Here is a 14,298-nt window from a genome sequence, read left to right as displayed (position 1 = left end):
TATAACCAGCCATTAGCGCCTTAAAGGCGACCCGTCACGCTTCGTCGAACAGGTTAGGACGAATCCATGGGCGATACAAAACATGTTCGTTTCTTTCTTTACAGAAAATCATTCATTCAAAAAGAGATTTTAGTTTGATGTGAGCTCAGAATGAGCTGATTTACAGTCTCTCATCACTTTAAATAGAAATAAGCTGCTGCTGCTGCTGCTGCTGCTGCTGCTGCTGCTGCTGCTGCTGCTGCTGCTGGCCTCGACCCCAGCTCAACACTAAAGGTGTTTCGGACCAAAACAGCAACATTTGTTTAATTTCAAGCTGCTGTGGATCTCTTTCACACAGCGCTGAGTCAAACCAAAAAAGCTTGTAGGTGGACCAGAGTTTACGCTTTTGTCCAATCACACAAACCAGACGTTCTAATCAAACAGACTGGAGTTGGATTAAAGTGGACTAAACAGGGCTGGTGTGAATGCTCCCTTACACTCGCACCGCACATGAAAATGACTGCAAACAGATATGTAATTATAGAACCATACATCTTTGAAAAGCATAAGTGGCGCCTTCGGCAGAGCCAACAAGAATGCAGGAAGTGGTTTCTGGATAGTAAATAAGCTAGAAAACACTTACAAACTCCAGCAGCCATTGTACAGCAGATACAGCGGTAAACATGCTGGAGTTCCAGTTGGGTTGCTAGGTAACAGAGCTGGGCTTGGCTGGCGTTGCTAGGTAACATGGCAGTGTGCCTTAACAATCAGAAGGTTTATAAAATGACTCATTTTCCAGACACCAAAAAACATCAACTTACTGGATACTTTTTTAAGTGCTTGGGCTGTTTTGAGAAGTAATGGAAGTATAAAAATGTGAATTCAAAGTCTAGACTGGAAATCATCTGAGAATAGATGGTAAGAGTTAAACATTGCTATTTACAGCAATGTTTCTCCATCCAATCTGGCAGATCAGATCTAATCTATATAGATTCTAAGTATGTGGAAGTTTGAGGTTTCAAATTGACAAAATGTACAAAGTTTGGTGCGTAAATATGATAAAAACTGATTTAGTCTTCTTAGTTCTATGCTTCTCTCATTTTATGGTAAAGTATCATTCAATGGAAGAATAATCTTGTGAGTTTATTTCCGTACATGTACATAGAAATGTAAAGAAGGTGGTTTTGAATGTGTATTCATTGCCCTGTGAGTTATAATCTGAGTTATAATATTTTAGGAAGGTTCCCACTTTCCTAAATCCTACATTGTTTTCTCTTTTCTTTTTACACAAAATCAAATTGATTGTAATATTCCTGCAGCACTAGCAGGTAAATTAACTTGTTTTTTTGTTTGTATCCCCTTAAATCATGTCATTGTTTCTCAGAGTTTTTGCAGTGTCCAGTATTAACACAGCTGTCAGGTACTTTTAAATTAAAAACACACAACTAATCCATCCTGAAATTATTCCCTCACTTTTAATTAATGTAAAACTTCGAACACTTTAATAAGGCTTAACAAAATCCCCTTCCACCATCCGACTATTTTAACAATCAGAAGGTCAGACAGAGCTGTCTCCTTTTGTCTGAGACAGAAACAGAAAGTTTCTGCGGTTCAGGACCTGAAGTGGGCAGATTCATTTTTAACAAAATGCTTTTTAGTAATTTAATACAGTCATCAGCTGGAGGAGATAACAAATACATCTTTCTATTTATTATGAAACTTTTACTCTATGTTCAACAGATTATCAGAAGAGAAACAGGAGACTTATGAATAAAACATCCAACAAAATATGTGTGATTTGAACGTAGTTTTCTGACGTGGCTGTTTATTCTGGATGGAAGAAGTTGATAATAAATAAGGTGGTCTGTTCTGACAGCTGTAGATAATTATCTCCAGTTTGTTCCAATAAATCAGCATCTACTTGAAAAACATCACATTTTCTATGAACTTACATTGTAGGCAGAACATGATGATGATAACGTGTCAATGTAAGAGAGACGAAGCCGCGGTCAGTGGTTGCCATGGTGATTCCCGCCTTTTCTGAAAATGCAGTTATCAATTGCTCTGCATAAAATGTGACACAAACTTTGTTTTTTTCTAGAAAATAATGTGAACAAACCCCCGCCTGATCACACTTTCTAAAGGTGTCTTAGAAAAAACTTTATGAAAAAATCAGCAGGTAAACAAAGAGTTTCACGTTTTTTTATTTTATATTTTTTAGTGAGACTCTTTCACCGGAGCGGTTTGGCCCACATAAGTTTCCCATGGTGAGTCAGAACTGGGGGAAAAGGGACATTTAGACATTTTTCAGTCTGACTGATGGACATGTGAAACTTTGTTGCTGCTGACCTCGTATCACCTGTCGCTGCTGCTAGATCCTTTCAATCTCAAGTTCACCATTTCCTGTTTTTGACCTCTGAAAGGTCGTATCCTGTAAACTCACACATCTCATCTCTTTCTCAGCAGTTTTAGTTCTGCTTGTGATTCAGCAAATCAAAACTTCCCCTTTTCTGTGTCTAACCCATGAAACTCCAGAAAGCTTTTTGCATCCGTCCCCAGAGCTCTTAATGCGACGAGTTTGACGATACATTTTCATCTCTGAGAAATGTTCAGTCTAATGGAGGCAGCGATCTGTGTGTTTCTGTAGAGTTTCTCTAATTCATCTGTATTGGATGAAAAACCTGTCGGCAGGAGTTGAGGAAATGGTTGTTCCAAATGAATAATTTCTATTTATTTCCACTGAAAACAAACCCCATCTGCAGACTTACAGACATGCTTGGTAAAGATGTGCAAAAAGCCTTAAAATTAAATTCATATTTAACTGCAGAGGAACAATATGCTGCTGGAGAATGTAGAAAAATCCAACCTTCAGTTTGCTTAAATTAACAACAGATTTATGCAGGGAACATTTGCAGCACCTGGACTGATTATTCACATCTTCCCCAAAAGCAATTCATTAATAAATCAGGACAAAACTACAACGTTTAAATCAAAATGTTAGATGCAACACAAAGTGGTCATGTTTTCCAAACTTTCTGGTTTCCTCCACATCTACTCATCGATTATACAAATAATGTGTTTATTTCAAATAGTTCATGCTTAGTTTAGTATGTAAAAAAAGTTAGTTTAGTTTTTGAAAACAATATTTTCATTAAATCTAAGTGTTTGTCTCTTCCAACCAAAGATATGAATATCAACACACTTCTGTCTCATGTTAGAGATTCGTTCTCTTGTCTTTCCCATTTTGTAAAGTGTGTTATGAAATTATAACATGACTGAGTTTTATAGTTGGAATAGAGTCAGTGATTAGTGAATAAATATTTGTAGACACTTGAATCAACTTATAAAAGTATAAATGAAGCATGAGTTACATTTATTTTAGAGGAAACGCCGTTGCTAAAAATTAGATCTGAGACTTTAATGCATTAATTTTGATTAATTAGTTCCATCAATTTTATTGATAAAACACATTGAGACAATTGCATTGTACTTAGAAACCCAATGCAGTAACTAAGCTCACCGTTTCACCTCAGATCATGTTTTTCAGAATTTTGAGAAAAAGTAAAAATGATTTTTTGGCCTTAATCCTCTTCCATAGAAAAACTGAATAACAGATTAAAAATAATAAATATTATATTTTTGTTGATATATAATTTTCAAATAATTACAGTCCCACCACTAATATTCTCCTTCATTTGGGATTTTTTCACCCTTCAAATTAAATTTTCTAAATTTCTCACAGAGGGATTAAGCTGCTACAAAAATAAAAAATTCTTTTAAAGCTTTTCTTTTTCTTACAGCCAATAACTGTGGATGTAAACATTCAGGAAGCTGTAACATCACCTCTTCACATTGAGAAATGGTGAAATGAATAAATCTCCCACAGCGATACAATGGCCACAATAATAAGGAAGGAGAACAACAGACCAAAATAAAGCCCGTTTATATTTAGAGGGACAATCAGAGCGAAATCCTGCTGCAGGCGGCAGGAGAGTCTGTCTCTGCCGCCTGCAGCATAATCTGGGAAAATGCTGCTTCACATTCTAATAGAAATCAATAATTCATTCAGATTTCAGGAGGGGAGATGTGAAAAGTTGCATCACCGTGAAAATTAAAACGTGGCAGTGGAGGTGGATCCGGATGATCACCATCAGCCTCGGAAATGAGGCGAGTTGATTTCGTCCTCCTGGATCCGGCTGAGTTGGACGCGCTCTCTGCAGGATGATTTGTACAAAAACACACACAGCTCAGACTTAAGAGGAAAAACACGACACTGTTGATTTGACGGCCAAAACACACTTTAGAAAATCACTTCAAAACACGCTGCCCAATTTATCAGAGTCAGGAGTTGGTAAACAACCCGAGTGGGAATTTCAAGGACCTCCTTCAGATTCCTTCACTCCCAGTTGGACGTCTCTTATGGTTTTAATCATGGTGCTGGGAAAGTTTACACACCCCATGTGGAAGGATGACACGTTCTCAAACTCCAAATTAACATAACATTTATAATGAACACAACACTTTTTGATCACTGCAAATAATCTAAATCTATAATCCTGTTTTAGCTCCCTGTTTTTGATGGTTGCACATATTATTGCTTCTACATTCTTGCATAAATTGGAGAAGTTTTTTAATCTGGTTCTTCTTGTATTTCATTCTCTTATTTTATTTTTATAGTTTATCTGGTTTCTGATAAAAGCAGGAAGAACTTTCTGAGCTCAAAAAGTCAAAAATTACCAGAATAAAAATCTGACATTTTTAGATTAATCTCAGGAAAAGATATGGACATTTCTGAGTCCTAAAAGATCATTTTCTACTTTTGAAACTCAGACAATTTACAAAACTCTAACATTTTTGACTTTACAAGCTCAGAAAATTCAAGTTTTTTTTACTTTTCAGGATGAAGTGGCAAAACCATCTGACCAATCATTCTGGAGCTCTGCTTTGGTTGCTAGGTAACGGGCTGGGCTTGGCTGGCATTGCTAGGTAACGGGCTGGGCTTGGCTGGCGTTGCTAGGTAACGGCGCAGCGCCAGGTTGTGATTCAACAATTGGAAGAATTTTCAAAAGTCTTGTTTTCCAGACAACAAACATTAACGTGTTGCCAGGAAACGTCTAGTGATGTTTTTTAAGCGTTTTTAGAAGCAATTGAGACTCAAACTAAAGAACAGAAACGTGCAAAACCTGATTTTTTCACAATGCGTCCCCCTTTAATACAGCGATGACCCATCTAAAAATCAAATGGTTCCAATCAAGTTTTCCATCTCGTGTGAAACTACATTTCCAGCTCCACGCAGCAGTGATCACCAGCTGACGTTTATGGGGTTTCATTTTACGTTCATTTGCCTCACTCCCCAAAATTCATTTGGCGTAAAAACAACAAACATTTGCATCTCAACAGGTTCTTCAAATTGCCCCCAGTGTTTGGGTGAAATTAAAGAGTCAGAAAAACAAACAAGATGGTTGATACTTGATTGGATATTTTCACAGTTTGCATAATAAGGTAGAAAGTTTGTGTCTCCAATGATTTAAAAAACAAAAAGGTTGATTCTGAACATTTTCTCCTTGTTTTGAACAAGAATTCAATATGAAAAAGATCTCAGTCATTGAGATACGAACCAGTTATAGGATAAACATGTTTTCATCTCAGCAGAAAGACGACGCAGACCAGCAGCTGATCCGCCTTCCTGTTCATCTTTGACTTCACCTGTTAATCCACAGGAAGTAAAGGCGAGAGCAGCAGAGTCCAGGTCTCGTTTAAAGGAGGTTGCCTGACTTCCTTCAGGTCTGTGGAGCATTAATTGGTGGGCAGGTGTGTGAGGAGAGACGAGCTAAAATTAGCTCTGATCCATCCGCACTGAAACCAAAACCGCCTCACTGTGAGCAGCTGCGTTTCCTTCACAAATGTCAACAAACCTTTATCTGTATCCAGCTAAGGTCAAAAAACACAATTTTGTAATAGCTGTGTTTCTGTTAAGTAAGAATTAAAAATTGCTTGTTGAACTGAAACATTTAAATATGACAAAAAAGCAAAACACCAGAAGAAATCTTAAGAAAAGCAACATCCAAATTTTGATTTTCTGAGCATGATTATGTTTAAACCTGCTCAACGTTGCAAAATCCCCTGCACAGAAAATTGCTTCAATTGAATCTTTATAAAGCTGCTGATGAGAAACCTGACGGTGTTTCATTTTACAGGATGGATGAAACTGACGGAGGAGGCGAAGAAACCTCCGATCCCAAACCAGCAGAGTCGAGGAGTAACCAGTTACATTTACTACAGCAACTCTTTTGAAAAAATTTACTTCTAGGAGTATTTTTACAATGTTGTACTTTTGACTTTTACTTGAGTAATTTTATTTTAATATCTCTATTTCTACTCTTACTTGAGTAAAATTTGTGGATTTTCTGCCCACTGAGTGAAAAATAAACACGTTTTAACCAAAACACATCAGTTTTTTATTGATAGAAACTGATTTTAAGCTTTTTCTTTTGCCTAATTTTGTTGGGGTTTTTTGTTACTTATATAAATTATTGTCATTTTGGTCCTTAAAATACCAAAATTTCCACTTAACTTTACATTTTGGTCCATCTGATGATGTCATTTTTAAATAGTCAATGATCGATTATTTGGTCAGTTGAGTTGACTTTTTATCAAATACTTTTTTACTCTTGAGTAATTTTGTAGACACTACTTTTTACTTTTACTTGAGTAAAAATATTTTGAAGTATTGCTACACTTCCAAAATGTTTTGGTTTAGTTTCTGTCATGAGGTGTGGTGCGGGTTGGTGAGGCAGACGCTGTAGACCCAGGTATGATGAATATGATGTTTCTTTAATGAAAATAAGTCCAGTAACAAGAAGCAGGCACAAGGACACACTGACAACGAATAGACGAGGACCCGACGAGGAACAAGGGACACAGGTGGAGTTAAATACACGGGAGGGTAATCACAGAGACGAGACACACCTGGGAACAATCAAGGGGAGGACAGGACAACGAAGAGACGCAAGGACACAAAAAACTCTAAATGAACACAGAAAACACAGATCCTGACAGTACCCCCCCCCTCAAGGGCGGCTACCAGACGCCCAAAAAAAAAAAAACCACAACAAGGGTGGGCGGAGGGGCGCTGGACGGGGGGCCAGAGTCCAGAAAAACAAAAAACTACCCACCATCGTGGGCGGAAACACAAGAAGGGCCAAGAGTCCATAAACAAACAAAAAACTACCCACAGGGTGGGCGGAGGCAAAGGAGGCGGGAACCACGGAGGTGGTCCGGTGGTCGTCCGCGGCGGCGGGAACCACGGAGGTGGTCCGGTGGTCGTCCGCGGCGCTGGAGGCGGGAACCACAGAGGCGGTCCGGCGGCCGTCCGCGGCGCTGGAGGCGGGAACCACGGAGGCGGGAACCACGGAGGCGGTCCGGCGGCCGTCCGCGGCGCTGGAGGCGGGAACCACGGAGGTGGTCCGGCGGCCGTCCGCGGCGCTGGAGGCGGGAACCACGGAGACGGGAACCCCGGAGGCGGGAACCACGGAGGCGGTCCGGCGGCCGTCCGCGGCGCTGGAGGCGGGAACCACGGAGGCGGTCCGGCGGCCGTCCGCGGCGCTGGAGGCGGGAACCACGGAGGCGGTCCGGCGGCCGTCCGCGGCGCTGGAGGCGGGAACCACGGAGGCGGTCCGGCGGCCGTCCGCGGCGCTGGAGGCGGGAACCACGGAGGCCGTCCGGCGGCCGTCCGCGGCGCTGGAGGTGGCGATGAGTCCCGGGGGCCGCCCACAGCCGGCGACGACGAGCCCCCCGAGGCAGGGTCTCTGGTGGAGCACAGGGGGTCTCGGTCGGAACGCAGGGAGTCTCGGTCTCGGGTGGAACGCAGGGAGTCTCGGTCTCGGGTGGAACGCAGGGAGTCTCGGTCTCGGGTGGAACGCAGGGAGTCTCGGTCTCGGGTGGAACGCAGGAGGTCAGGGTCTCGGGTGGAACGCAGGAGGTCAGGGTCTCGGGTGGAACGCAGGAGGTCAGGGTCTCGGGTGGAACGCAGAGGGTCTCGGGAGTCGGGGTCTCGGAGGGAACGTAGAGGGTCTCGGGAGTCGGGGTCTCGGAAGGAACGTAGAGGGTCTGGGTCTCGGTAGGAACACAGGGAGTCTCTGGAGGAACACAGGGAGTCTGAGTCGGAGCGCTGGGGGTCTGGGTCTCGGAAGGAACACTGGGAGTCTCGGAAGGAACACTGGGAGTCTCGGAAGGAACGCCGGCTGGAACGCCGGCTGATTCGGCCTCGGGTGCGCCGGCTGGAACGCCGGCTGATTCGGCCTCGGGTGCGCCGGCTGGAACGCCGGCTGACTCGGCCTCGGGTGCGCCGGCTGGAACGCCGGCTGACTCGGCCTCGGGTGCGCCGGCTGGAACGCCGGCTGACTCGGCCTCGGGTGCGCCGGCTGGAACGCCGGCTGACTCGGCCTCGGGTGCGCCGGCTGGAACGCCGGCTGACTCGGCCTCGGGTGCGCCGGCTGGAACGCCGGCTGACTCGGCCTCGGGTGCGCCGGCTGGAACGCCGGCTGACTCGGCCTCGGGTGCGCCGGCTGGAACGCCGGCTGACTCGGCCTCGGGTGCGCCGGCTGGAGGTGCTGGTCCCGGAACTGGAGCAGGATCTGGGCTGGTGGAGAAACTGTGCGGCTTGGGAGGCAGAGGTTCGCCAGCCATGACGGCTAGAGCCGCCATACGCTCCCACTCTGCCTCCCTCTGCAACTCCACCAACCCCGGGTGCGGAAAGCGAGGAACCCAGTAGTCCAGCAGCAGTCCCAAGCGGATGGCGAAACCGAGGCGTCGGATGGCAGCGTACGGCTTGGCCATTGCCTCCTCGTACTCTCTGATCGTTTCCGTCAGCTCCCTTAACTCCTCCGGGTCCATGGTGGAAAGTAAGAATAGCGTGCCTCACCGTTCGGTCTGGTCGGGTCCTACTGTCATGAGGTGTGGTGCGGGTTGGTGAGGCAGACGCTGTAGACCCAGGTATGATGAATATGATGTTTCTTTAATGAAAATAAGTCCAGTAACAAGAAGCAGGCACAAGGACACACTGACAACGAATAGACGAGGACCCGACGAGGAACAAGGGACACAGGTGGAGTTAAATACACGGGAGGGTAATCACAGAGACGAGACACACCTGGGAACAATCAAGGGGAGGACAGGACAACGAAGAGACGCAAGGACACAAAAAACTCTAAATGAACACAGAAAACACAGATCCTGACAGTTTCTAGTGCAAATGTCTTAGTAAAGAAGACCAAACTAACTTCAAAGTAAATGGTTGATTATTTCACTTATAAGACATTTTTCCCATGTTATCAGCAGTGATTTGACATTTGAACCAGAACTTTTTCATCAATATTAAGGAATTATTTACTTCAAACAACCCTCTATATCTTGCTGAAAAGTTACCTTTATGTTAGTTTGTCTTACTTCAAGTGTGCTACAAGAAACTGAACCAAACTAACTTGGTAGATTTTGTTTTTGTACTCTTCTTACTTTATAATAACTTTTGGGTGCTTTACCTGCCTCTGCAAACCAGAAGTAACTTTATTTCTGACCACTGGAAGAAGACAATACTTTTAAAATATCAGCTTATTAACAACACTTTCAGTAGATTATTTTGGCCCTTATTTATGTTTCAAAGTCAAAGTCTGCAGTTGAGACTGATGACGTTATTACACCTGACATTCTGATACACATATAGCAGCTCAGACCGTAACATCTATCAGTAGACTTATTTGTATAGGTCCAGACTCAACATTATAAATTACAGTCCGTCTCGACTGGGAACGACTCCAGGAAGCCAACTCTGAAAATGGAACAGGGCGAAGTAAATAAATGGATGGAGATTAAGTTTGAATTCAATAAATCAAATCTGTTTTGCCAGCAAAAAGAAAAAAATGGCATCAAAACGGAGCAAAAGATGAATCTGAATGTCACTGCCGGAGAATAATGAAGCATTACGCACAATAAACGCAGCTTCAATTTATTTTAATACATTTCTAACATGATTGCTGTTCCAATGCGGCTTCATGTTTCAAGCCAGCAGAGGATTAATGCAATTTTCAATTTAAGGGCTATTTTTCAGGGCAGTAATGGATGCCGTCAGAGAAATCACGACCTCATTAGGAGAAAACAAAACGCAGCTGAGATCCGGCTGCAAGGTGAGCGGCTGCGGCTCCGCACGACCCGCCACCTCTGGGACCAAATCTGAGTCTGCTGGCCTCAGATGTTATCGCTCTGCTGTTACCAAGAAACTCACTCGCATAATGTTCACACACACACCCACACACGCTACACACACACACCCACATGTGCACGCACACACACACACACACATGCCCACACACACACACCCACACACGCTACACACACACACGTGCACAAGGTTTGTGAGGAAGGAGCAATGTCAGGAAATGGGAGTAAAACCACTGCTTGAAATCCTTTATAAGGGTTTTTGTGGAAGAGACACCAAAGAAGAAGAAAAGCAGGTTGGGTCAGTTTTTCAGGTCAGGAGTGAATATGTTATTAGCAGATAAGGTGAAAAACGAAAGAGTAAACTGTTAATTTATCAGTTATTTCTCAAACAATGAACAGACCTGCACTGCAGTGTGAGAATCTATCATTAAGAAAGTTTGGTCATACACTCGTCCCAGACATCAGTATTATTAATTTAAGTGATTTACAAACTCAGGGTTTCACGTTTGGGATGAGGTATAGTATGAACGATGACGTTATTGTCCAACATCAGTGTCTGACCTCTCCAAAACCTTCAGTAAGAGTAGAAGCTGTTACAGTTATTATAGTTTCTGCGCTTTGGGAGTAAAAAAACATTTTAGGAAATATATTTTTCTGGCTCCTGATTGATAATCTGGGGATAAAATGCGGTAGGAATCCGTTTTCCTGCCAGGCGTTCTCTAATTTTGCTCAGTTTCTGTTCGAAGTCTGCTCCTATTTTCCTGTAATCTTCATATTTCACCGTCACTGTAAATGCTTTTATTTCTACAGTAAGTTCTTCCTCATCTGCTTCCAGGTGATTTGCATCTGGGACCTAATTTTCCTCTTCACGTAGCACAAGCAAGTGACACACGATGAAAGTGATGCGGCTCGAACTTTAATTCCCGGGAGAATGAAGGCTGTCTCCTCTAAAACTAGATGACAGGATCCCAAACACACAGCATATCCACTCAAAATCCACTTTAATTATCGCACTCATTAACATCCGTGGCTATTCATCTTTGCTTTTGGAGCTGAAAAGTTTACTTGTTTGGTATCTAACTAGTATTTGAATTCATTTAGTCTCCATGGAAACAGGATGTGTGTGTTTTTACAGACCTCCTTTCTGTGTGCAGGAGTGTGTCTGCATGTAAACAAGCCTGTGTTTTACTGTCACACTTCTCAAAGCTCTGCTTTCTCATGATTCTTCTTTTTGTCCCAGTGATTCTGCGGCGCCGTCTTCCTCGCTGCCTTTTTATATCTGGAATAAAAAAGTTTTTCTGAAGTTTTTGGGTTTGAATCTCAGCAGGAATCTGCATGAGTCGGTTTTCTCTGGTTACAATCAAAACAATGAACTCAGTTAAAGAAATGGAGCAATGCCCAAATGAATTAACATATATATGAGCTGGACTTCACTATAGTAAGTTTAACTTACATGTTTCAATTAAAAAAACAGTTTATTGATCCCAAACAGAAATTACATTTCTCAAAATTACTTTAAATGTTTGGCTTGTTAAAGTCAGAGTTGGGGAAAGTTTCCAAACTGAAATAAGGGCAACACCACTTCAACATATTTTAGTAAAAGTAAAAGGTAGCCATCCAATAACTTACTCAGGAGTAAAAAGTATTTGGTAAAAAGTTTACTCAAGTATTGAGTAACTGATCAAATTATCAATCATTTAATATTTTAAAATTTCATCATCAAGCGGATCAAAATGCAGTTAAATGGAAATTTTGGACCAAAATGACAACAATTCATATAAGTAACAAAAAATAACAAAATTATCCAAAAGAAAATGCTTAAAATCAGTTTCTTTCAATAAAAACTGATGAAACTTAAGAAACAGCAGTCTGGTGATTTTTTGGTTAAAACGTGTTTGTTTTTCATTCAGTGGGTAGAAAATCCACAAATTTTACTCAAGAAAGAGTAGAAATACTGCAGAGCAGTAAAAATACTCCTAAAAGGTACTCAAGTAAAAGTAAACTGAGTAAATGTAACTAGTTACTACGCAGTTCAGTTAAAAAAATAATAATTTCTTTGATTAAATATAACAAAGCTGAGTGAATTCAACAACCCAGTTTGGTCTGGTTTTGTGTTAAGAAGACAGAAGCTTATTCTGTAAAGTAATTTAGTGGTGCAACCGTTTTCATGAAATTATTTGTGGATTGTAACTGAAGTTAAAGTTGTAGAGAAAAATCCTAGAGGAGTTTTGTATTTTTCTGTATTTCACAATTACAAAACAGTTACACCTCTTCAAATTTCTAAGATATACTTTTTTTATTTATTTTTTTTAACTTCTGGTTTGGATGGTTGTTGAAACATTTCAAATTAAAAAACTTCTGCTAATCTGCTCGTTGTTTTCCGTGTTTGCAGCTGCAGAAAACTGCAGCGTCTTAATTCACGGACGCTGGCCGCGATTCTGGGCCTTCACGGTCGATGAACATGTGCGAATAAAAGCGTCTTCATCTCAAAGACACGAAACGAGAACAAAGCCTTCGCCAACTTCAAAGATGAAAGAACAAACTGATGTGTTTGATTTTTCCGCCTCGCATGATGAAATCAGCAGGAAGGACTGGCGGCGGGTCGCCGTCCGTCACGCAGCGCCGTCCCAGACGTGCTGGCTGGACTTTGACCCAACTGCTTCCACACCGGCTGGCATGCAGGGATTTTTTCATCCTTAATAAAAACCATCAGTGTTTTTGCATCTACACCAGTCATTTTTGTCTCATTTTACCCTTTCTCATCTGTTTCTTAAATCTCTTTACAGGGACCTACGTACTTCATGCTGTCACACCGGTTGAGGTGATTTGTGAAGCTGCAGAAACAGAAACGTGATAAATCACATTTAATTCGTGATTTAACTGTACCAGAATGCCCTTTACCCATTTTACCCATTTTATTGTGCTTACAAATCAATCACAATCAACTAAATCTGACTTTTTTGACAAAAATTGACCAAAAAAATCTTTTTGTGTCAAAATAATAACTGGTTTTTGGCTTACAATGACAATTAAATAAATTAATGTAACATAAATAATTGATTGCATAAATATTCAACCACTTCCAGTTAGTACTTGTTGTATTTACTCAACAAAACGTGTTTTCTTTCACTAAAATTTACAATAAAATTCTTTAGTCTCAGACTGAAAACATATCTCTGTCAAATAATAACAATGAAATAAAAAATAGGTAACATAATATAACATAATATAATACATATTAATTGTATACATAATATCTTCATCCCAGTCAGTGTTTGTTGTATTTAGTCGACAAAATTTGACATTTTTAACAAAAATGTACAAAAAATTCTTTAGTGCCAAAGTGAAAATCAATTTCTGCTTAATAATGTCGAATAAATAAAAATAAATTACATAAAATAATTGATTGCACAAATATTCACTCCATTCCACAAAATTTAAAAATAATGACAATTAAAAATATGTAACATACAAAATTAATTGTATAAATATATTTGAGTCTGTGGATCAGTTAGGCTGCACATCAGGCTTTGGCTTTGACTAGGCCACTTCGTCAAAACATAAAAATACTAAAACGTTCTATATTACTCAACAACCGATTTAATACTTTTTTGATCACCAACTAGTTAATCATTTAGTTAAGTCTCTATAAACTGTTTGTCAGGAAGTGATTTGCTATAATTTTTGGGGTTTGATTGGACTTTATAGGTAGCAGCGTGGAGAGGCCGTCTGTAATCTGAGACAGTCCTGATGGTTTTTAATCATCCCAACCTTTCCTTCTATTGTTCTGATTATAATGAGGCTTTAATTTGAAATGACTCTGTTTCTGTGCAAATGAATCCGGTGAGCAGCCGTTCAGCCAAACTCATTCGTTTCTGAGCCGCCGACGAAACGAGTCAAACATTTAAACTGCAGACTAATGCAGAGAGTGGATGAGGACGGATCCACGGCAGGCTGGATAATTAACAGGCTTGGGTTTTGTTCAAACTTTTTGTCACAAAAATGAAATAAAATCAAGGCAAGAAAGTCGTCTGATTGTATTTTATTTTTGTAGAAAATGGATGTTATTCATCAAAGGTCCAACACTTAAACATTATTTTGCAA

The sequence above is a fragment of the Xiphophorus maculatus genome, chromosome 4, assembly GCF_002775205.1.
Source record: "Xiphophorus maculatus strain JP 163 A chromosome 4, X_maculatus-5.0-male, whole genome shotgun sequence".
NCBI classification, from domain to species: Eukaryota; Metazoa; Chordata; class Actinopteri; order Cyprinodontiformes; family Poeciliidae; genus Xiphophorus; species Xiphophorus maculatus.
The sequence above is the reverse complement of the archived record's forward strand: the minus strand, read 5'-3'. Positions refer to the sequence as shown.